Consider the following 25,532-nt stretch of genomic DNA (forward strand, 5'->3'; position numbering starts at 1 on the left):
AATTCGTGTAATGCATGTATTCTTTGAATTTATGCATCATTAATTTCTCGCAGCCGGTTTTGTTGACGTGATGGAAGCAGGAATCTGAGTTTATGGAAATGTATTTACGAAAAAGCAAACAGTCGTTTTCGCATTTTGTGGGTTGAGTTTGATTTTTTTTAGCTTATGAAATGAAAGCCCCTTCATTGTGCTCTGTAAAATAAATGAATTATTAATTAAATTGGTTTTCATTGGTAGCGGCACCGATTTTTATTGCATGTTCTAGAAATTGTTCATTGTTTGATATTTTCCTAGGTTTATTTGCGAATCGCGTGGGATGGTTGCACGTTTTTCGAGTAATAATACGTAGGTACGTGTTGAATGAATATTATCAAAATAAAATTCATACAGCATCTAGAGTAGTCCACACTGTTATTGGAATCTCCCTCATTATTGGCGCTGTCTTTAAAGCCCAGACAACATTATATTGTAACATCAGGTTTTGTTTATGTATATACTCAACCATTATAGGTTCACATCTATTAGCGTAATTTATGAATTTAATATTTATTCTTTTAATAGCGTTATTATTTAATAAAAGAATTATTTGTAAAATAATTAAAGATCCGATAACTACGATTTCAACTAAAATTGTAGTCGAGAGATTCAAAGATGAGCCAAAGAAACAGGCAAAAAAACTATACACGGGTCCGTATAAAAGCGATTTTTGTAATAATGTTTATGGTTCTGATGTTGAGGATTTTGATTCAGCGCCAACGTTCTGGTAGTTAGGGAGACAATCATTGTATAGTTAACCCTACCTCATATTTTTTACTAGAAGCGTGAAGGCGTGAACATATTTGTCTGATTAATTTTCAATTTAAATTATGTTTTGATGTGCAAGTATACTCTACTATAATTACGCGAAATATTTGTTTTACATTTGAGATATATGTTGTTCTTTTTTTTATTTTCATGCCTTCTAGATTGCTTAGACTTTTGATAGGAAGTTTTTTAATGATTTTGACGCACAAAATAAAATTAATCACCTCCCTGTGTTATATTCTCCTAGGAGCGTGGTTTGTCTGTGCGCCTGTACAACAAAATCCCACAAGATGTTCAGAACCTACTTAAACATAGGTTTAAGAAAACTATTAAAGAACATCTGTGCAATAAAGCTTACTATAAAGTCAATGATTATCTAGAAGATTGCACAAAGTGGGAATGAGTTGCTCGCTCCGGGCATTTCATTATTTTAATAATTGTTATGTTATAATACTCATTGTAAAAATGAATATTTAAAAAAAATCTATTTTTTTTTTTTTATCTAATATTTAAAAAAAAAGACATTCCCGCTGAGTTTCTTGCCAATTCTTCTCAGGACGGAGGCTAGTTTTTGTGAATTGGCGGTAGTTCTTTTGACGTTCAACAAGTAGGTACTTTCATTTACTTATGTTGAATAAATTTTTTTTGATTTAATTTGATTTGCTCTGTCAGAGTGACAGGAACCTAGTAATTGCCTATGCAATTTTGTAATACACCCAACCGCCATTAGCAGATTATAATTTAGTTGGTTTAGATCTTTTACACGACATTCCTCCATCGTAGAAGTAATGTGTAAGTATTTTTTAAGTACGTAATTATAAGATTTAAAAACTGGCACTGTCGCATACGCACGATACGATATGACACGATACGATCCACACTAGTCTTATTCCTTAGTCCACGACGACTTTCAAGACGGCGGGATCATTTCAAGAAAACTCCCCTAAGTAAAAGAGAACTAAATTAAAGTAAAATTGGCGTGTTTACTCCTACACATGATTTTTGTCATATCTAATGCATATTCTAGTGTTCAAACCATTATTTCAAAATATACATAATTTGATATTTAAACAAACAGACCAGGTACACAACAACAATTCATTAAATTACTGAATTAAATTAATTCTGTGTAGTCTAAATTAATTTAATTTGTAAATAGGAAGCGTGTTTGTGTACAGGCACCGGTATTCCCACAACGCCTTTAGGAAATAATAAAAATTAATAACGGGCCTAAAAAATTTACTAGTTCAAAACTAGTTCAAAAGTTATTTTCAGTTAATATTGTTTTAAAACAAAGACAATTTAATTCATCGTGCATATTCGTTTTTAAATAATCAAATTGCTAAAATAAATTGTTTAAATTGTTGACTTAATTATAAATCATCGAATATCATATTTTACTTTACATAAGTTTTACTTTTTTCCAATTATACAAAGTGTAATTAATTTGCATAAGTTGTATTCTTTTTTAAGAGAAAATTATTCATTTCAAAGGTCGAATATCCATTTCGTATAATAAGATATCTACGTAAGCCACGATAGGGTAGATCAGTTATTTGTGATCTCCCATCATCAGCATTTCTGAGCGTTATCGCATAACCTTCTTCAAACGAGAAAGTTCTTAAGTAGACGTAGTCTGTAGATGCCAATAATCAATTAAAATAAGGTCCACTGTAATCAGGTTTGTTTTCATAAATTGTAAATAAGGATCGTATTTAAAAACGGAAGAGCAAAAAACACCCCCTCACTGGATTATCTATCTAAAAGTCTACCTAAAACTCATTCATAGTTTTTTTTTTTTTTTATTGCTTTGATGGGTGGATGAGCTCACAGCCCACCTGCTGTTAAGTGGTTACTGGAGCCCATAGACGTCTACAACGTAAATGCGCCACTCACCTTGAGATATAAGTTCTAAGATCTCAGTATAGTTACAACGGCTGCCCTAGCCTTCAGACCGAGACGCATTACTGCTTCACGGCAGAAATAGGCAGGGTGGTGGTACCTACTCGCGCGGACTCATAAGAGGTCCTACCACCAGTAAAAAATTACAAATTCTAATGTTTAATGGTTCGAATAATAATGAAAATCAATCATATGCGCCTTAAATGTAGTGCTATTAAACCATCGAATTTTGCCTGAAACATTCTGCGTTGAGAATATGTACATATTTTCATGAAGGCTATTTTATGAATGCGTTGATCGGAACGATCAATTTGCATCGTAATTAGGAGTTTGCTCTCTGTTTTAACACAAATTACCTTTAAACCAATAGCCGGTTCACATTTTCTGAAAGCAAACACTCGGTATGGTCGGAGCGCATTTATTTATAGTATGTTTTTACTAAGAATTAAACTATGTGACATTCTTTTTTTAAACGCCTTATCTAATTGCATACTCGTAATCTATTTTATGGAATCAGTTTAATATATTTTATGTAGTTAATTTTAATGTTTTATCGAATAAACAAAGGTGTAAATGTGCACACGTCCCCTAATGATGTCTAGCGGCTACTGTAGCTCATCTACAGCTCAAAAATCACGCTAACTTTAATCAACAATGGCGTGGTTTTCCTTATATTCGGTATTTTTTATACAAGATAAGTGAAAGAATTTATGGCCATGAGATGTAAGCCAGTTACGGAAGCCCTTACAGATTACAGATTACAACGTGAATGCCGCCACCACATTGTTACATGTTGTCTCAATTAACTTTTCAACATCATCTCTCATCTTTTAAACTAGAACGTCAGAAATAGACTCAATAGCGGTAGCTACCATAACCGACCATTTAAATGGGAACATCAGAAATAAGCTGAATAGTGGTAGCCGCTCGTGCGGGCCAAAACATTAGAATGACAGCCAAATTGGAAACTGCCTGAATATGTAAGGACGACAGCATCAACTCCTGCAGTGTCTCAACACCCACCAATTAAAAATAATACAAGTATTACTAGAAATATATGATAGCAGAAAACGATTTGAATTTTTTATAAAAACCAAAGAGTCCCTTCTATTAGTTTCAGTGGCGTCCTTCATAAGATCTAATCTCCATAACATTACAAAGGACCACTCGTAGGCCAGCGGGATTCAAAGCACACTACTCGTCTATGAATACTTGTCTATGGACCATGATCCAACGAGCCGGATGTCAACATTTGCCCACGCGATTTCACCCCTGAGGCTGCCGGCGAAATGACATGCCTCTTTTATTCAACTCTTTACAGCTCCGCGATGCAATTGCATGAGAAATTTTCAAAGGAACGCGACCTCGAGGTGACTTAGGATGTTCCTTATTTACAAAAAATCCGGAGTAATTTTTGTGTTTTTAAAATAAAGAGGGTTCACAACCGGTCATGTTGAATACTTTTGATGGAAATGTATGATGTAAAGTTCAAGCAAACTTGGACTTATGAATAGAAAACAAAACTACGCGAAGCTCTGACGGAATATTTGTATTTCATCAACGACGTATTCAATACTAATGATTTTAAATGGTTAAGGCTGAATGGAATAGATGCCGACCTCTTTGGTTCACATCTTTAAGATCTAGAAGATATTTTACTGATAGGACCTTTTGTGAGTCCGCACGGGTAGGTACCACCACCCTGCCTATTTCTGCCGTGAAGCAGTAATGTGTTTCGGTTTGAAGGGTAGTAGAGCAGCCGTTGTAACTATACTGAGACCTTAGACCTCATTTCAAGGTGGGTGGCGGCATTTGCGTTGTAGATGTCTATGGACTCCAGTAACCACTTAACATCAGTTGGGCCGTTAGCTCGTCCACCCATGTAAGCAATAAAAAAAAGATATGCTTGATGCCCATGGACATCACGACGTGAATACCTCCATTAAAAATCTCAACTAGTAAAACTATCTATCCTTCAAATAACAGCTTTGAGAATAATCCTTATTACAATTTGTTTGACAGATTAACATTATGTCTGGCTGCATCATGTTAACGTGGTTAGTCGTGTTGATATATTCGAACTCTCCATATTATCGAACACCACGTAATATCAGGTGCGAGCTCATACCCAAATCGGAGCAATAGGAAAAAAAAACAAATCAACATGGAAAATCACTCTATTCACAAATTATCAATTCAGAGAGACATTGACTACGAATAAAAAGTGGTGTGGACATTCCCTCGTAGCTGGGCGATGGGATACGTCACTGACGACCGAGGGAAGCAGAAATCACGACAGCAAACATTGACTTTAGACTTTTACTCACTTAGCCTAACTCCCGGCTGCACTGCAAATCACTCACTGGAAACGAAGAACAAGTTTTAAATTCAAAAACTCTCTCTCTCTCTAAATGATTTAAAAGCGAACGACGTAAAACTTCGCGAAGTTATTGAAAACTCGATCTCATAAATTCAGTTAATACAGCTGAGGCTTTGTTGTGGTACACCTTTTGCGTGTTTTCGTTTTTTTTAAATAAATACTTTTATATAATTAAATAGATCTGTAAATTCACTTTGTATGTAACATTAAGCATTAGTTTTTTTATTTCAGTTAGCTTTAAGGCGAACTCATTTGAATAATAACAATCTATAATATATTAATTAATACGTGAAGCAAAAACTTTGTATCCCTTTTACGAAAATTGCGCGGACGGAGGATTATGACATTTTCTACACTTATAGAGAATATAAAAAAGAAGTGCACAATGCTAATATTTTTTTTAAATAATGCATAAAAGATACATTAAATCAATAAAGAAAACATTACACACACTACATACCATGTATTTGACGCATACATGCATGCATACTATTTATTGTCAAACTTTTGTTCTTGACGTCTGTTGTCAAATTGAGAATAGATTAAATATTGTTTGTCTTTGTTAATATTTTTTATAGTGTAGTCTTGGCGAAATTTATGATTATAGAAGTATAAAATACAATCATAATAGTGTACAAACTTACAATTCCAATTAATTATAGTCGAATTTCGACTACTGCGGGACCTCTAGTATAATTAAATAGATCTGTAAATTTACTTTGTATGTAACATTAAGCATTAGTTTTTTTATTTCAGTTAGCTTTAAGGCGAACTCATTTGAATAATAATAATCTATAATATATTAATACGTGAAGCAAAACTTTGTACCACTTTTACCAAAATTGCGCGGATGGTGGAGTATGAAATTTCCCAGACTTTTAGAGAATATAGAGAAGGAGTGCAGAATGCTAATTTTTTTTCATTATGCATAAAAAATGCATTAAATCAATAAAAAACACATTACACGCATGGTTTATTTGACATACACACGCGCATATTTACTCTTTTATTTATTGTTAGTCTGTGGTCAAAATGAGAATAGATTAATATATTTTGTCTTTAATATAATTAAACTATATTATTTGTCTATAGTGTAGTTTTGGCGAAATCTGTGATTATAGAAGTATAATAGTATAATATAATAAATAGTCTTTGACAACAGAACAATTATTGGCAATAAAATTTTATATTAATTATAATTATTATAGTCGAATTTCGACTACTGCGGGGCCACTAATCTTAATAATTATGCTAAGTACCGAACTTTTCAAGTTTGACAAACATTAATGCATTGGATTTCCCTTTCTAACAACTTCTTCATGCTAATTCACATTAGTATGTTCTCAACAATTGAAATATTACATACACATATTTTTATGATCCTTTATTCACGCATGAATACATCAGAAATGCTTTAAATCCAATAAAAAATACACATAAAACTTGAAAAGAAATCAATGAATACCTTCGATTGCATTCCATGATATTCAAATGTTGAAAACGATTTTCATACAAATATCAATCAGAACTATTACAAGAGCAGCTCTTTCAATTTAGAATCGGGTATTTAATCTTTTGAGACGTTTAAGAGATTCATTAAGTCGTGTACTTCAGACATCGGCGATTTGTAACTTCAAATGCTAGAGATGGAATGAAAAATCGCTTAGGTTCGTTCAGATTTGAGGGCAAAAGCAACATTTGAACTGATATTCACCCGCCCTTCTGTGTGAAAGGGATTGAAGATAGCCCGTCATAAAACACTCAGTGAGATTGACGTAACACGGTAGCTAATTAATCAACTTTGTTTGCTTGTATAAATTACTGAGTAGGTATTTGCCGCTAAGCGTTCCCTTTGCACAGTTTTAATAGTCAATCATTTAAAGTTTGTATCGCGAACCTGAAGATTATTTATTGCTGTACAATTCTAAGTTAATGTAAGCCTTTGTGTAAAGCTCTTTGATGAGATTTGTTTAATTAAACTTGAAAAACAATAATTTGGGCATAACTTAATGAATTATTTTTAAGATTTCGGAATTCGATTTATTTATTAGCATCATGAGAGTTTATTGGTTAGTTTCTCACTTGTATTTTTCACTGACGTTCGTATAGTAAATATTTAAAATGCGAAGAGTCTTCAAAGGTATTGATTTTTATCATGGGTAAATAACAAATATTTGAATATTTAATGCCAAATTCTGATAAAGGGATGTAAATGACTACCTCGTCCAATTTGCATTGAACAGATTAACGTCATAATCGGCGCGATTCAATCAGCGATCCCTGGAACCCTGGCCAGGGGGACAGGCCGGTACGGGGAGTGGAGGAAATGCCATTTAACGGGGATACTAATAACTTCAGATAAAATGCTAATTTTGTGTTCATTCGATTTAGTTGAAGAAGATAGGCCGTTGTCAAGACAGGACCGACCCAGTTTGATTTTCCGTTGGGAATAAAATTTCAGGAAAAGATTCTTCAATTAAGATTACATTTTATAAAATGTAAATGTTGCCTTTCCAGAAGAACAATGCGAGAACTTTAATTGAAAAACCAAATTGACAAACGATACGCGTCTTCAAATTTGAACATAAATGAACTGAACAATATTTTGAAAAGTGTTTTTAAAATTAATCTAATATATACAAAAACTTTATAAGTATTTGTGATTAACAAATTTTATTTTTCTGGCGTTGTTAAAGTGATCGATTTCAGTATGTTCCTATTTACCTATGTTTCGGTGTTTCTGTTAATTTTTAAAACTTTTCGTCTCAATGTGACTTTTTTTTACTCTGGGGAATCCATTTACGGATACCCGGTCGGTCTCAATGTGACCTAGTAGGAACCAATTCGATCTAGGTCAACTCTAATGACTGTTACTCATGTTGATTCAATCGTGGGTGTTTTTGAAGATAAGATAAGACGAAACGTGACCGTCGGTGTCGGTAACAGATCAATATGGACGTTTAGAAAAAACGTTAAATACGGAAGGGACCCGCGTCCACCCCACATACGACCGGCGCCGGGTCTCGTTCCGGTCTAACTTCGGCCCCACGACCGCACAATGGGATTTTTCGCCTGTTGTGGGGTCTGTTTACCGGGGTGGCGTTTAAGAGTAACCCGAGATCATTTCACTAGGTTTCCCTATTATGGGCCCAACTTAGATCCATATCGCTTAATGGTATCGTCACCAGGATTTTCACGACAGATTTTTCCTGGCAGTATGGTGCATGTCTTCTGTTAAAACGAGACACTACTATCATTTCGTCTACTTCTGCCATAAAGTGCCAAAGGTTGACATAAATTTTCGGCAATCTACCTACCGGGCTAACACCAAAAAGATCTTTAGCAGCAGAAATAGACTTAGCTGAACCTTCGATCCAAGTACCATCATAGCCGTACAAACTATTATTAGCTGACCACTAATATTTTGAACAGCTGATGGTGACAGGAAAGGTAGTTGGCAAACGTCCCAGAGGACGCAGTCCCACGAGATGGTCGGACCAAATACGATCTTCTCTGAGCATCAATTTCCACAATGCCCTTCATGAAGCAAAGGATCGCGGCAGATGGAGGGAAGTCGTACGGGAGAAACTGATGCAGCGGGGGAGTCTCGACCCTCAGTAATGAGGAAAACGACGCGAGGAGGAATATTTTTAACAGTAGTGAAATATTAATGAACAGAATGAAAAGAAATTTAATTTCATCTATTTAATAACCCTCTTTTGTTAGTAAATAAATCACAGAAAATTTTAATGATTTGTTGCTCAATTTTCTGTTTGCTTTCTCAGTAATAATTTAAGTTAAGTAGGTTTTCTTCAAAACGTAAATAAAAAAAAACACATAATAAACAAGGCGGAACACAAAAATACAGTTAAGTACTAATGGTTGTTGAGCTTTTCAGAAGTTTATTCAGCCAAAAGCGAACTCAGATTTATAAATAGATTAATGAACGATGACTGAAACTACTTTCGTAAAACTTGGAAGCTCCGGCACGACGTATTTTTTTTTAATTTTTTTAGTTTAAAAAACCCGAAGCGCCTTCTGAATTCATTAGCTTCGAAACTAGCTGCAGTTCAGTGCCAATATGTGTTTTCCCGACCCCTGGTTTTACTAAAACTAAAGAAAAACGATAACGAAATATGGTGGAAATTTTTTCAGTTTCAACGTTGTTTTCTAACCAGTTCTTATTAAGGAATAAAACACTTATCGTCCTAGTAGAATTAGAAGTACCTACTTCAAAGCATAATGCGGATAGTTTTCTCTTGCAAATATCTCAGTAGAAAACGGACATGGTTTCACTGTTTAATGCTACTTTTTTTTTTTTATTGCTAGATGAGTGGACGAGCTCACAGCCCACCGGGTGTTAAGTGGTTACTGGAGCCCATAGACATTTACGACGAAAATGCGCCACCCACCTTGAGATATAAGTTCTAAGGTCTCAAGTATAGTTACAACGGCTTCCCCACCCTTCAAACCGAAACGCATTACTGCTTCACGGCAGAAATAGGCAGGGTGGTGGTACCCACCCGCGTGGACTCACAAGAGGTCCTACCACCAGTCATTTCCAAAAAAAATTTTCCGATTATCAAGATTTTTATCTTACAAACTTATTATTATTCTTAATACACATTAAATGTTTAAGAATTACGGTAAACTTATATTTGATAATATTTTACAAAACTTACTTTCGAATAACATATTATGAACCTACATATACATATATCTAATAAAGTGACGTCATTTCTAGTAAGCATAATAATATTAAGCTATTTGACCTACAATAACAAAAAATTACATAATTAATCTTAGTGTAAATTGTAAAGTATTATATAAGCGATTATATTTTATATCAAAGATATAACAGGTATTAGCAAATTTTTGACATTTAATAAAACTTTTATTTAAGTACGAGTATTTGTATCTATAAATATTATGTATGTTATATATACACATATGTTTAAGTAATATCACCTTCACACTACACCTACCAAGGTTCATCTCTGCACTCCCCTATGGTAGACTGTTAGAGAATACCTATTGCATTAAGTCCGCCTTTATACTTTCTAGTATATGAAGTTATAAATAAATAAATAAATAAAAACAGACTCCAAGAAAATAAAATGAAAATATAATCTATATAATCGAAGTCAATTAAATATCTATTACTAAGGATAACTCAAAAATTACTAGTCAGATTTAATAAAAATTTAAATTGAACCACACGAGAAATATTAGATTTATAATTTTAAAATAGTCATCAAAATCTGTTCATTTACAAAAATTTCCAAAGTAACACAGATAACGAACAGATAATAGTCGAATTGAGAACTCCTTTTTTTTAAGTCGGTAAAAATATATAAATTTATTAGTAGCAAACCGAGTGTTTTAAGTAGTCATTATTATACTACTTATTTATATAGTACTCTGTAGGTGTACGGATTCTAATAACACGTGATTACACTTAACTTGGAATCGGTTTGTTTCATTACTAGATTAGTACTAATACGAACTAAATTTACGGCTTTATCTCTCTTTTATTATTTCACACGCTTTGAATACGTTACAGTTTTTGTGATGACGGAAAACTCAGGGGTGCTATTCGATATATTATATAGTATGAATATATTTGTGCTAATACTAGTATTAACTTGATGATCACATATAAGAACAAAACTTCTGAATAGAGTAAGTTCGTGCAATACTTACAAATGATTACTACTCTTACAAAAAAAACATTAAGGTACTTTTTTTTAAAACGCAATAAATCAAGTTCATTTCTAAACAAATGTTTATAAAAATTATATTCTTAATATCAATGTGGAAGTTTTATTGAATAAGATAAATTTATAATAAAATAAAGTTTTTTTTTTGTAACAATATAAATCTGAAACCTTTAAAAATAATGAAATAAATTCTTCGTCTACAGGTTCACAATATAATTATTTCTTGAACCGCTACAAAATTAAATGTTGGTGAACAAATCCTGGTGTTAATATAGAAATCAAACAGAGCTTTGCATAATGTTCTTGTGCGGAGTTAGCTGGCGAGTGAAATCGGCCTCATTACGCAAATCGGATGGCGTTAGCTTATCCTATTAGCTCAGTAAATGTTTGAGGATCCAATCAGGCAGTTACGGCCCGTCACTCAGCTTGATATGCCATCTTTAATTATCTGTAGATTACGTGTTGACAGAGAGTGATATTGTATGAATTAATTACAGATACAGAAATACGTTTCCGATATTTTTCAACGTATACTGGTGGTAGGACCTCTTGTGAGTTCGCGCGGGCGGGTACCACCACCCCGCCTATTTCTGCCGTGAAGCAGTAATGCGTTTCGGTTTGAAGGGTGGGGCAGCCGTTGTAACTATACTTGAGACCTTAGAACTTGTATCTCAAGGTGGGTGGCGCATTTACGTTGTGGATGTCTACGGTCTCCAGTAACCACTTAACACCAGGTGGGCTGTGAGCTCGTCCACCCATCTAAGCAATAAAAAAAAAAAGTATAACATTAAAACAGTCAAAACTAAAAGTTTAAAACAACAAACACAATGAATGTTAAACGCAATTCCTATATTCTGCGCTGTTCCACGTCAAAAAAGTGTGACCAGAAAAAGAATTTGAACAATTTATGCGAACTCAAATTCATTGCGAACACGAACGCTCGGTTTTTCTTTTTTTTTTTTTTTTTTTTTTTCTTTAAACAGAGACGCACGTTTTACGCGACGTTATGAAAATGTTTCAGTAGATTTATGAATAAAACCTTTCAGGGCGGATGCGAAACCTCAATGTAATTTAGGCCGTATAAGGAGCGGCGGCCTCCGAAATTAGACCGTTATCATTCCACCGCTGTCGCCGCGGAGATCACCAGCTATATGAGCCAATACACCGAACAGAATAAATTTGCTTTATATCAGACAGCTGACCTTCATAACCGATATTGTTGCTTTTATACAAGGAAATATTTTGAAAATTCCCTCCGTTCGCCCTCTTCCCTATTTCGGGTCTCGATTTTTATGCTGTTTAAGTTATTTGCAATACTTATTCGGGCTTACCGATAAAAATGAGATTTTTCGAAAGAAACGGATACGTTTAAGTCAGATAAGCAACCTTGTTATAAACAAATCGCAACCCGCAAAATTATAATTTGCATAATTACTGGTAGTAGGACCTTTTGTGAGTCCGCATAGGTGGGTACCACCACCCTGCCTATTTCTGCCGTGAAGCAGTAATGAGTTTCGGTTTGAAGGGTGGGGCACCCGTTGTAACTATACTTGAGACCTTAGAACTTGTATCTCAAGGTGGGTGGCGCATTTACGTTGTGAACGTCTATGGGCTCCAGTAACCACTTAACACCAGGTGGGCTGTGAGCTCGTCCACTCATCTAAGCAATAAAAAAAAATCGCTTAAATTACGCGAACCATAATGAATTTATCTAATTCATTCTTCTTGAATATTGTTCGATATTTTTGTGACCACGAATTTTTTCAAACGAAAACAATGCTGCATAAATGTCAACAGCAGAATTTCATCGCAGCGATATACGTAGTAAGTGAAATTCATTTGCTGGCTTCCCGGCCGTCAGTCAGCCGGTGACGTGATAGTCCCGACTGCACTACAGGGCGTTATTTTTTCTTATCCTGTCTTTCATATTATGAGAAAAAGTGTTATAAAAAGATAGATTTGAAAATTAAACCTACTTATTAACGTAAGTTTGCAACATAATCATAAAAAAAAAACTGTTCTTCAGTATAGTTCAATATTCAGTCCATTACAATGCATTATGTCTTCCTGTGTGAGCCGCGCGACCCATTCTGAATGTAATTTGACCCTTACACTGTCCACTAAATAAGTTTCTCAGTTGATCATTAAATAACCCGACAGTACGATCGCAAACAAAATTCAGTCCACTCTAATATTTAAGAGGCTTAAACTTAAAGGATGTTAAATATGAAATCAATTGGAATGGACTTTTCCATTCATAAAGGAGCTCGGGAAGAAAGGACGCCGTGTCCTCTCTAATTAGAAGTCGCGAGTCGAATTTTCAATGCGTCCCGCCGTCGCTTCACTAATGGCGAACTGAAATAAAAGTTTATATTTACAGTGCGTGGCTTCTTTCTCCCAAATGAATATTTATGCTCTCTTTTCACTTTATTCAGCTCAAAGCTACCGTGAGAAGTTTTACAGGAGAATTTTCTTGCCGCTCGTGGTCTTAAAATTAGAGCCCGCTGCTACACGTGTTCTTTTCCAAGTAATTTTTGAAGGGGCACATAAAGTTTAGTGCGGGATGAGGCATAAACATGTGGCACCGTTCCGTGGTGTCACGTAGATGTCACAGCGTGAGCGACGGAAAATCATTTGTTAGAACAGCAATAAAGCGCAGGATTAGCACCCGTCGGGAGGGCGCTGGTTGCTAGAAAGTTCCCAATAAGCCGGCTATGGGTACATCGCGAGTCTCTTTACAAGAGTAATGATGGTTAATTTTAATGACGCGTCGCCGACCAGAGTCACCCGCAACGTAGCGCTGCCACCCACCGCCCCGCGCGTGACCTGACTCTTCAACTACCACTGATATTGGAAGACTCAACGACGTCGACCGAAACTCTGCCGATAAATTTAGTTATTACTTGTGAAAATAGACGGAAGGAGATCGCTAACTTGTCCTCGTGAGAAGATAATGGATCATTGTGGGGAATGTTTTTAGTTACTTTCCAAAAAAAGGTCTCGTTAGCTCCCCCGTTATGTGAGGAGTTTTAGAATTGTGTTTCGGAGTTTTACGCTTAAAATGGAATTTATTTTACTTTCGTAATAATATAGAAAGTTAGATTATAGGGATTTAGCTAATCAGTTTCTCAACTGGATAAAATATCATTTAATTTATAAAACAAGTATGAAAGTGAAAGTTTTTTTTTTCCAAAATTATTTTTACTCAAAAATTTACGCCAATTCATAATTTGGAAATCGAATGCAAAGTATTCGTGTAACACGACAATGTATTCATGGAAAGGTATTGTTTGTCGACAAATATGTGCAAATTAAATCAATTGGAATGTTGGAAATGAACATTTCGCGTGTAAACAACGATCTATATAAAATTAAAAGAGGCCGTGGGCGAGTGTCGGTCCACGCGAGCCGGCTCCATGAATATTATTTACAAATATAACACATCCATCATGAATATGTGGGTGATATGGACGTAAATTCTATTGAGTGTATGCAGTTAATAATAGATTATTTCTATAAGAAATTTTACACCTTTACTAGTGGTAGGACCTCATGTGAGTCCCTGCCTATTTCAGCCGTGAAGCAGTAATGTGTTTCGGTTTGAAGGGTGAGACAGCCGTTGTAACTATACTGAGACCTTAGAACTTATATCTGAAGGTGGGTGGCGCATTTACGTTGTAGATGTCTATGGGCTCCAGTAACCACTTAACAACCATGTGGGCTGTGAGCTCGTCCACCCATCTAAGCAATAAAAAAAGGTTGAGAAGATGATTTGTATTTAATAATCAATTTAAATTTTATTTATTTGAAAGATTAATGCTTGTTGGTTGTTTTAAGAATAAGTAAATAAAAAAGCAGGAAATACCATCAATTTTGCCTTCAGCGCAAATCAGATCGCACGTGTAAGCCATAGTATAAACATCGTGGAATGAACGGAAGAATGGAGATAGGTAACAGCATTTCTCAGGGCAACAAATTGAATAAACACATCACCTTGCCTTAAACGACGAAAAGACAAGTCCAATAACAGAGACCCGGTGCGCGATAAATATTCCACTATCTGGAGACAAGTTGCGTTCAACATGTTTATGCTTTCATAGGCATTTTTGTTAAGTCGCTTCGGAATTTATCGCTTTTAATGTGATAGCAACGTTATATTGTTCTGTGACATCTTGTTTACTGAATATTCGAGGCAGAGGATATACAAGCAATCAAATTAAGATTACAATCACACATTTACACAATAAAAGAATAAATCTGATACCATCGGCGCTGTTCTGTCAAAACGACTTAGAACTTTATTGTAAATGAGAATAAACAGTAATTTCAAAACAGTAATTGGTGAATTAGCCGAACAAATATTTACCTGTCGTTTCCGTATTAGCGATGTCAATATAATCCGTTAACTTGGAAGCTAAGTTTACTATCTATTAACTTCTATTTAGACGCAATTATGTTTGAATGAAAATACCTCGAAGGCACTTAAAGTTTTATGATATAACTAGCGACCCGCCCTCGCTTCGCTTCGGAAACATTAAAACACACATGAAAACAAAAAAAAAAAAATTAAAAAAAAATTAAAAAAGTAGCTTATGTTCATCAGGGACAATGTCGGCTTCTAATGGAAAAAGAATTTTTCAAATCGGTCCAGTAGTTTCGGAGCCTATTCGAAACAAACAAACAAACAAATCTTTCCTCTTTATAATATTAGTATAGAAAAAGTATTGCATCCGTCTATTTATTGGGCCCTTGGCGGTTGGATTAGTATACCTCGCTTGTCAGACGAGCCTATAATGCATCTAATGATATCTGCAACACAAAAATATAATCGCAACCTACCTGGGGCTTCAGTTTAAATTCTCCGTTCTGCTTGCATTTTTTTCCTAAGCTGTTTCCTGAAATTTGAACTTAATCATGATTTTCACGGAAGCGACGAGATAAAACTGAAAACAAAAGAAAAGAAACACCACGATCATTATTACGACCGGTAATACGCGTGTCAATTTACAATCCCCTCGAGGGAACCGACAAAGATATAAGGAAGAGAAGTGTTAGATGTTCGTAATTTTCATTTTGAAAGAAAGAAAAAAAATAGAAGAAAAAAGAAAAAAAAGCGTAACGAAGTCGTGTGTCGTACATAAATGTTGGGTGAATACCACGCGGGGTCACGTATTGGCACCGTCTAATACAATTTGGTGGGAGACGCGCTTCGTTCGCGGAATGCAAACGCGCCAGCTACACTTCATAACACATGACGATTATTCGCAATTTGTTGCCGGGATGCGAACGAAATAGAAAATGCGACTGATACATTGCACGTCTATAACTTAATCTCAAATGACGTGGCACGAATAAAGTTTGCACCGCTTTAATGCTTAGATAAAATAACGAACGTATTCTGGTATATTTGGACCGCTTTTTTATAGATTTTTTAATTTGTTTACGAGAATTCGTCACTCAATAATATTTTTAGACAGACAAAATCACAATTTGTCTTTTTTTAAAGATCTAATTTATAAGATTTTTAGATATGATAGATTTTAAAGTCGCCGTGGCCTAAAGGATAAAACGTCGTATTCGTATCTCGATCTCTATCGTAAACGGTGCATTCGTATCTTGCGATGCAACGGTGTTCTAATCCCGCAGGCGGGTAACAATTTTTCTAATGTAATATGTACTTAACAAATATTCACGATTAGGGACTAACATCGGAAGGAATAACATCGGGTAGTAAAAATCAAACCCGTAAAATTATAATTTGCGTAATTACTGGTGGTAGGACATCTTGTGAGTCCGCACAGGTAGGTACCACCACCCTGCCTGTTGCTGCCGTGTAATGCGTTTCGGTTTGAAGGGTGAGGCAGCTGTTGTAACTATACTGAGACCTTAGAACTTATATCTCGAGGTGGGTGGCGCATTTACGTTGTAGATGTCTATGGGCTCCTTAACACCAGATGGGCTGTGAGCTCGTCCACCCTATTAGGCAATAAAAAAAGGGTGCGTGTACTTATGTACGCGCGTAAGAAGTTATACTATATTTTTATTAAATTTATTCCTTTTTTATTTATTTATAATTAAATCAATTTGAAAAAAAATCGATTAAACAACATCCTCAAACACGCATCTTGGACATCCCTTTTCTTGACATCGTATAAATTCGGTAATTCTCGGTACGGTTCGGAAAGTTCACCTGCGGCTATATTCACACTCGCCAAGTTACGTCGGTCGTATTGTAATGAGCGATTTAGTGGACAACTTCATTCTGTTAATTTTGTGTCACGGTGCGCGCGCATCTTAAAATTTCACTCTCATCAATTTTTCATAACGCGCCTAAAGAAGTATAACTTCAAAAAAGATACTTTAACGAGCTAATTGCCGACTTCACGTAAGTAAGTCGCATATGTCACGGATGAAATAGTCATTACACAATAGCATTGAAAATACGACGTCAAGTCTCAATGAGGGTGTCATTCACGTTGCAACGTCTCTGCGTTCCGATAGCTATTTAATACCAGGTGGGTCCATAGCCTATTTGAATGCTACGCTAATAAGAACCCCTCAACTACTTCAACTTGTAGTTACTGTTTGCAAATAAGCAACGGGCGCTATATCTGGGACACGAAATCGGTTTCAGATTATTTAGACTTGCCGGTATTCGCAAGGCAAACACATGAATAACGGTCATGAATACCACATAGTACCGGGCCCGGAGTACAGAGGGCAGGGATTATCGGAATTTATGAGGCACGTGTATGACGCACCTCGGCTCAAAGAAAAATATTGTGGCGGGATCGGCTGATGGATTTATGAACGTTCTTAAAATTATGACAAGGCTTGAGCCACCGGCAACTTTATTGAGTCTTTATCTTGCGGTCAGATTTATTGGCGTCATGATCGTGTTGGGAGAATCATTTTTTTTTGTATTCACTTTGGTAATGGATTATCGGTATCGCTGTTAAGTGATCAAACGAAAAGAAGGGAAGTACTGAACTAGTGGTAGGACCTCTTGTGAGCCCGCACGGGTAGGCACCACACCCTGCCAATTTCTGCCGTGAAGCAGTAATGCGTTTAGGTTTGAAGGGTGGGGCAGCCGTTGTAACTATACTTGTGACCTTAGAACTTCTATCTCAAGGTGGGTGGTGCATTTACGTTATATATGTCAATGGGCTCCAGTAACCACCTAACACCAGGTGGGCTGTGAGGTCGCCCACCCATCTAAGCAATAAAAAATATGAAAAATTAGAATAGCTGCTCTGAAATATGAGGTGAAGGTGGGTGGCGGCATTCTTTTTGAGCTAGAAGTTCTTGTACCACTAGAACCCAGTTGAGCCCTGAATATATTAAGGAAAAAAAAAGATGTCTGGTGTCGTAGGACACCGGATAGGAACAAAGTTCCTTATTATAAAAATATCAATTTTAAGTTCTATTCGAGGTAGGTATAAAGAAAATAATTATTCAGGTATAAATTTTTTATTATGATTTTTTATTGATAAAAATAAAAATAATCGCAAGGGTCAACCACTCCGCAGTGCAATGGAGCAGCCTCGCCCTGGGGGTGCCGCCTGCATGATCACGGTATCCCCTACGCCAAGAAGTCGTCGTGGCCTAACGGATAAGACGTCCGGTGCATTCGTGTTGAAGCGATGCACCGGTGTTCGAATCCCGCAGGGGGGTACCAATTTTTCTAATGAAATACGTACTCAACAAATGTTCACGATTGACTTCCACGGTGAAGGAATAACATCGTGTAATAAAAATGAAACCCGCAAAATTATAATTTGCGTAATTACTGGTGGTAGGACCTCTTGTGAGTCCGCACGGGTAGGTACCACCGCCCCGCCTATTTCTGCCGTGAAGCAGTAATGCGTTTCGGTTTGAAGGGTGGGGCAGCCGTTGTGACTATACTGAGACCTTAGAACTATATCTCAAGGTGTGTGGCGCATTTACGTTGTAGATGTCTATGGGCTCCAGTAACCACTTAACATCAGGTGGGCTGTGAGCTCGTCCACACAGCTAAGCAATAAAAAAAAAAAAAAGTAAGCAAGGGAAATACGAGAACGTCTATCAACTGTGTAATATCTCATCACGGCGATACAGGAATTGTTGAAGTTACGTGTAGCGATATCTGTTGATAACAAACTAAATAGAAAAAATCTTACGTTACGGACGTTTTTCCCGATTAGGGTACCCCTCCGTATCGTACCATAAGGAACTTCGTTCCAAAAATAAAATTCTAGGTAAACACAAGATTGCGATAGTAAAGTACTTTTCGTGGACTTATCAATAGAGGCTTCGTGAACTTATTGTCACTATAGAGAGATCCCGACCCGGGCCGCCCATTGTGCATTCATACATTCGAGGATCACAACAAAAGGAAAATATTTTATAAAAGAGTAAGTCCCAAACTATATTATTTGAAGCGAAAATGTAAGTTGGAAGTAGCAGACAGATGGAGCGACTTGAGGTGCGAATAAAGTTTGAGTGGAAAAACTTTTTCCGCGAATCCAGGTCTGAGGAACCGCCCGCGCCTCCGGGACACCTCCAACAATTTGTAAGTTATTTATTGCCGCCAAGAAATGTTATTAACTCTTTAAATCTAACAGCGTTGGGGAGTTTTCTTAAATACATTATCTCCTCGAGCTTTGCCGATTATGCAAACTAGACAATACTTTTGGAGGTTACGTATGTTATTTTTGGTGTTATATATGTATGTGACCGAAAAATGAAACATTACACAAAATATTAATTAATGCGGGCGTCGAGTTATATATACATGATTTCAAAATATCAAAACACATATCTTCCGCTGTAACTGTTATCGGTTATGTTATTAATTTATCAATAATTAATACATAATATTATAGTTTGATTTCACGAAACGCGATAAATAAACATAATTACGTTCGTGCGTAAACTAATACAAGTTTAGTTGAAATATTTGAAATGAATTCCGAAATATTACGGTGTAATCGTCGAATTTCAAGCGGAATTCGCAGGGTTATTTCAAATAAACTATTACTTATGAAAACTGAGTTAACATGCAAATCTTCGTTCGTACGAACGAGAACTAGAAGATCTGCCCGGGTGAACGATATTATAATACTTTGCTTTTTCTTCAGTAAAATTTTCAGGCCACTTACGTACGGGTCATTTTTTTTTTTTTTAATTTATATTTGGAATATGTATCGACGCTTGAAAGGCAAACGTAACTAAGCGAAAATGCGTGATCTTTACAGTAGACTAATTTAAAGTTGATTAACTTAAAAATAATTCTATTTTAACGAATCTAGCTGTAGGATTGAAATGATTTTAATAGACCTAGAAATATATTTTTTTTGCGCGTCGAATATGCTTATTGCCTATCTGTACAAAGCAGTTATTGTCGCTTAGTCATGTTTGCCTTTCAAGCGTCGGTATGGTTAATAACAGTGATGAAAACTTAAAACTCACCTTTCATATTATAAGTAAGTAAAATACAAAATACAAAATTTCTTGATAACATTCTAATAAGTCCACACGAGAACAACACACACCTTTTCAAATAAAAATATTATCATCAAAAATAAAAAGAATACCGTCAAATTGATAACCTCCTTCTTGTTTTAAACTCGTTTTTAAAAATGCTTCCCCTTTAAAAAATAAAGTACTAATAAATTCCCATTCTTGTCTCCCTCCATCAAATCATTTTATAAAAGTTTTTCAATTCTAGATTTGTACTCAAGAAACATATGGATTCTAAAATAGAAATTTCCATGAAACTATAATAAAGATAATTTATGTATTTTCATAATAATTAGGGTAACTCATACTAGTTTAATGGCTTGAAATTCGCACGCCATCACATAACAGAAATGACAACATGCAATGAAATTTATAATTGTATATTGTTAGTAATGTTTATATCGTTTGTTTGTTTAATATTAATTGATTAAAATAAACATTACAAAGCAAACATTATACAAGCATTATTTTTAACTAACCTCAGAAATAGACAGAGAATACAAATGTGTGAAACAAAACATAATTATCTATATATATAAAAATGAATTGCTGTTCGTTAGTCTCGCTAAAACTCGAGAACGGCTGGACCAATTTGATTAATTGTGGCCTTGAATTACTTGTGGAAGTCCAGAGAAGGTTTAAAAGGTAGATAAATATGAAAATGCTCAGAATTAAAAACAACAACAAAAATAACAATTTTGTTTTTCCTTTGATGTGTCCCCCATGGGACGGATTCCTTTTGTTTGTTTTAAGTTTATTTTATACAAAAGTTTAGGTCTTTTATTTATCGATTGAGGCACTACGAAGTCTGCCGGGTCGGCTAGTAAGAGATAAATAAATATTAGAACAAAATACAAACAAAGAATCATATCTACCTTATTAAAATAAAATGAAAACATCATCAACATAGTCGAAGTCAGTTAAATATGCATTATTATTGATAACTCAAAAACGACTACTCAGATCTTCATAAAATTGAAATGTGACCACATCAGAAGACCTAGTTTTACAATATTAAAAAAAGAGCTATCAAAATCGGTTCACTCACAATAAAGTTCTGAAGTAACACGGATAAAGTAAAATACAGTCGAATTGAGAACAACCTCTTACTTTGAAGCCGATAAAAATATATTAAACTAGGCAACGCCTACTGAAATATACAGACATATTTAAATTACTGTAAAGCATCTTTGACACGATTCTAAAGACGAATTCGACTGCTGTTTCCAAAAAAAAGAGAGCATAAGAATCTCTTTCGATAGTGCTCCGTATTTCAGCCCATGGACAGTAAAAGAAATGGTTTTTTTTATTGCTTAGATGAGTGGACGAGCTCACAGCCCACCTGGTGTTAAGTGGTAATGGAGCCCATAGACATCTATAACGTAAATGCGCCACCCACCTTGAGATATAAGTTCTAAGGTCTCAAGTACATATAGTTACAACGGCTTCCCCACGCTTCAAACCGAAACGCATAACTGCTTCACGGCAGAAATAGGTGGGGTGGTGGTACGTACCCGTGCGGACTCACAAGAGGTCCTACCACGAGTAAAAACTCGCAAATGTATTTCTTGTTGCCATCTGTTTAAAAATTAATGTAATGCAAATTTTTCAAATGAACATTCCTCGGAGCTTGCGAAGGTGAGGTCTGCCGACTAATAGGTTCGGCGACCGCGGGAGATTTGATTAAGTTCTACAAAGTTTTGGACTGTGGATTGTTAAAATTAAATGTAAGTCTTAAGAATTCTAATTTGTATTATCAAGTTAGTGTCGTTCCGTTGATTGATTGGACGTAATAATTATTTTCGGGTTGTGAAATTACGAATATTGATTTGGTGAGTTATTGAGTGAGTAAAAAATTATCATTATTTTTCAGGTGGACAAGTCAGTATTATAGATCGACAAAAACACTTTAAACAATTTTGTTCGTGTCTGTTCTGCCCCATTCCCATTCAAGTGAAACTCAATCTAACTTACTTACCTGTCCAGGACAAAATATATGTGCGTAGTTTGTTAGCTGCTTACCTGAAACAAAAAGGATGATATTTTAGTTATTTCAATATATATTTATATTTTTTCTAAAATGCAAAAAAATTATGGTATAACATTAAGTTTGTTTGATAGAAAAGAAATCTTGTTCGAAACCAAAGTATTTTATTTACAGAATTGACTAACCCAGAATCATGTCGCGATTGGGTGTTAATTTATCAATAAGCTGCTGAAACATATTGTAAGGTATCGAAACATCGGACCAAGTGCTATCAATCGCATGTATCAGACAAACTAAACAGTTGATTTATTTTTATAATTTGTTAGTTGAATAGATTAGTTTATTGGATAGCGTGCGAAATTTAATTTTTCCTTTCGTGAATTGCAATTCGATACAGCTTCGGATGTGACAGATAGATGGAATCGTGGCAGCTATGCGAGTGATGGATGAGGTCGTTCAGGAGACGTGTTAGCTTATTACGTACTCCTGCGTACTGTTATATTTTTCCGAAATAGAAATCAGCCTTCTATGACGTCCCATTATTTTATTAGATTAATGTTCAGAAGGCACAGAGCTATAAATAACGTAGGATGATCGTTGACGAGCAGAGATTTGTAGTTGAATTTATGAGGTCTTTGGCAAACTTGGATTAATAGCCGAAACGGAATATAATATATTTATACGTTATTTTCCACGACTATACATTATTATTTCCAATTGTTTATTGCTTATTAGATTAGTGAATGCTTATTAGAGAATACATTTGTTAAATACCATCTGACATTTTAATTAATCGAATTGCTATATGAATGAAGCTTTGTTTTGGAGAGATGTATTGTCTGTTCGTCATTTAGTCAATTGGGTTTTCAATTGGAGTATCTACTTGTGTATGTTTAATAGCTTTTTTTTCATCTTTTTATTTATTCCTTCATGCATAATGCAAAAATTACTAGTCTCCTTTCATATTTCAGTAGACTAGTAGGTTTTATGGAGTATTCAAGCTCATAGATCCACTCCGTATTTAGTAGCTACAGGAGCTCAAAGAAAGTGACAATATCAGGGGTATCGCCATAGTGCTGCGTACCGAAAATAACTTTTATGTTGATTAAAATTTTTAAGCTTCGTTTGTTATTAAGTTTCATTCTTTAAAATTACACATCAAAGCTTTAATTGCTAACAAATTGCATCAGTTGAGCAGAATATCTAAGAGCTCATTCGTTGTTCATTGGTTATTGAATATAAACGCTGCCAACCCCCTTGAGTCATGAAATTGAAGTCTCAATTATTGTCTTTCATCTAATTCTAAGGGTTCACAATATCCCAAATTACAACAAGAAATGTTAGAAATTTTAAAAATAAATTCCTAAAAATGGCTGCTCCTATTGAATAAGCTAACAATGCGACGGTGAATATCTGTTAACGAAAATTAACATAAATACTGCAGGAGGATCATGTGCAACTGAATAAGATGTAAGTATGTAGTTTGAAAGTTTTGCGTGTGTACAAAACTTCAGGCCGCCTCTGGCCCCTTGTAGCGATAATGGCGCGTCACTCATCCGGTACTGGATGCTACAGATTTACATCCGCGTGATTTATGACTTCTTCATAAAGAGGGGAAAAAATGTACAAGAAAATACAGGATGGGAGGCACGTGCCGCCCCGAAGTCGCGCCGAATCTCTCATGCGACACAATTGAAAATTTCTAGTAAGGATTTAACACTTTTTGAATTTGGATGTCCATACATTCGATTGTAGTTCATTTCTTAATTTTTTTATACAATTCTAGTGAAAGAAAATGCTTTGCTGTTACAAATTTTTTTTCAACAGTCAACTAGCGTCTCGCTCAGTTTACAATAATTGTAATACATTTAATACTGCACAAATTACATTTCTAGAGTTCTCTTCTACTTGTAGTAGTCCATATTAAAAGCATGGTTAAGCATTTCTATGCTTTCTATTTCAATACTGTAGTAGTCATCCCCTTGGGCTTGAAAAGACGGACAGCTGTTATATCATACAATAGAGACTTCGATTTCATATACTGGGATCATTATCACTTTTCAAACCGGAATGAATGGATGCTTGGCATCAATAATAGCACAGATTGTGTTACCTATCTATAGAGCCTGACCGTCGTTAGTAAAGTCTGGAGGCAATTAAGTTAAACGGTTAGCAGCGGCTTGGCTCTGCCCCTGGTATTGCTGAAGTCCATGGGCGACCGTAACCACTCACTATCAGGTGGACCGTATGATCGTCTGCCTACTAGGGCGATAAAAAAAGTAAGGACTGGAGATAGAAATAGTTTATTAAAGTAAATATAACTGAGGAGAAGTTACTGCTAATACAGATGAGTTGAGAGAATGAAATAGGAGCAAAGGTGGCCGGGCCGGTGTTACGCATATCCCATGACGAATAGCCAGACAGACGGTTTTCCGTCTGCATCACCGCTAAGGTTCAAAAGAATAATCGATATGTATATTATTTTTTTAATAAATAAATAACCAAATTTAAAATAAAAAAATGCATTGAATTTGAATTACTTATGTTTGGCTAAGCGTAAATAAGTATATGATTAAAGAAAAAGTAAAATCGCACGGAAGTCGTGAAATCATAACAAAGCATTTCTTCCATTATTCTAGACGTCAAAGTATTTTTATTTCAAAACCGGAAGAATTCTCCTTTGAATCAGAATATTGCAAATGCATCTACAAATAGAACAAATAATAGTGAAGTCGTGATCTCCCGAGTCGATTTTGTTTTTCTTAAAGAGCAGGATTTGCGGTGAAGAATATATAAAAGGATAATTTTATGACGAATAAAATTATTTTTTATACCTTTACGTTAAGTTTTTTTCAGGTTTGCCATTGTTTCAGTGAAGCGTGTATTCTACTTGGCAAATATATTTTCCTTAATTCAATTTTTTTTTCTTTCTGATTGATAGCTAAAAAAACGCATTGCACCTGAGTATCTTACCATACTTCACAAATAGATTTCATATAGACATTTCCTAAATTTGAGCACAAGCTAGAAAGAAATCATGTGTGAATCGGATGCTTGATGACCATTAAAAATCAGAGGAAATCAGATTAACAACAGAAACGGAAGATGCTATTTACTAACTATGAAAATTAAAATGGCGATGTCCGGATACACAAGAAAAAATTCCGAGCAAAGCTCGGTCATCGTCTAGTAAGGTAAAAATGACAAAAAAAATTACGACAAGGCAGCCAGAAGATGA

At 35.3% G+C, this 25,532-nt stretch overlaps 1 protein-coding gene and 1 long non-coding RNA gene across 9 annotated transcripts in view; one reads left to right on the forward strand and one right to left on the reverse strand.

Annotated features, from left to right (window-relative positions):
- LOC101735337 (protein muscleblind) overlaps window positions 1-25,532 on the reverse strand; it is a 276,923-nt gene that overhangs the window by 218,084 nt on the left and 33,307 nt on the right. The gene's annotated exons all lie outside the window — the stretch shown is intronic.
- On the forward strand, window positions 1,482-4,155 carry LOC134198751 (uncharacterized). Its single transcript, XR_009972920.1, has 2 exons — window positions 1,482-1,596; window positions 3,821-4,155. It is a non-coding gene; the product is annotated as an uncharacterized LOC134198751 (long non-coding RNA).

The sequence above is a fragment of the Bombyx mori genome, chromosome 4 (assembly GCF_030269925.1).
Source record: "Bombyx mori chromosome 4, ASM3026992v2".
Classification (NCBI taxonomy): Eukaryota; Metazoa; Arthropoda; class Insecta; order Lepidoptera; family Bombycidae; genus Bombyx; species Bombyx mori.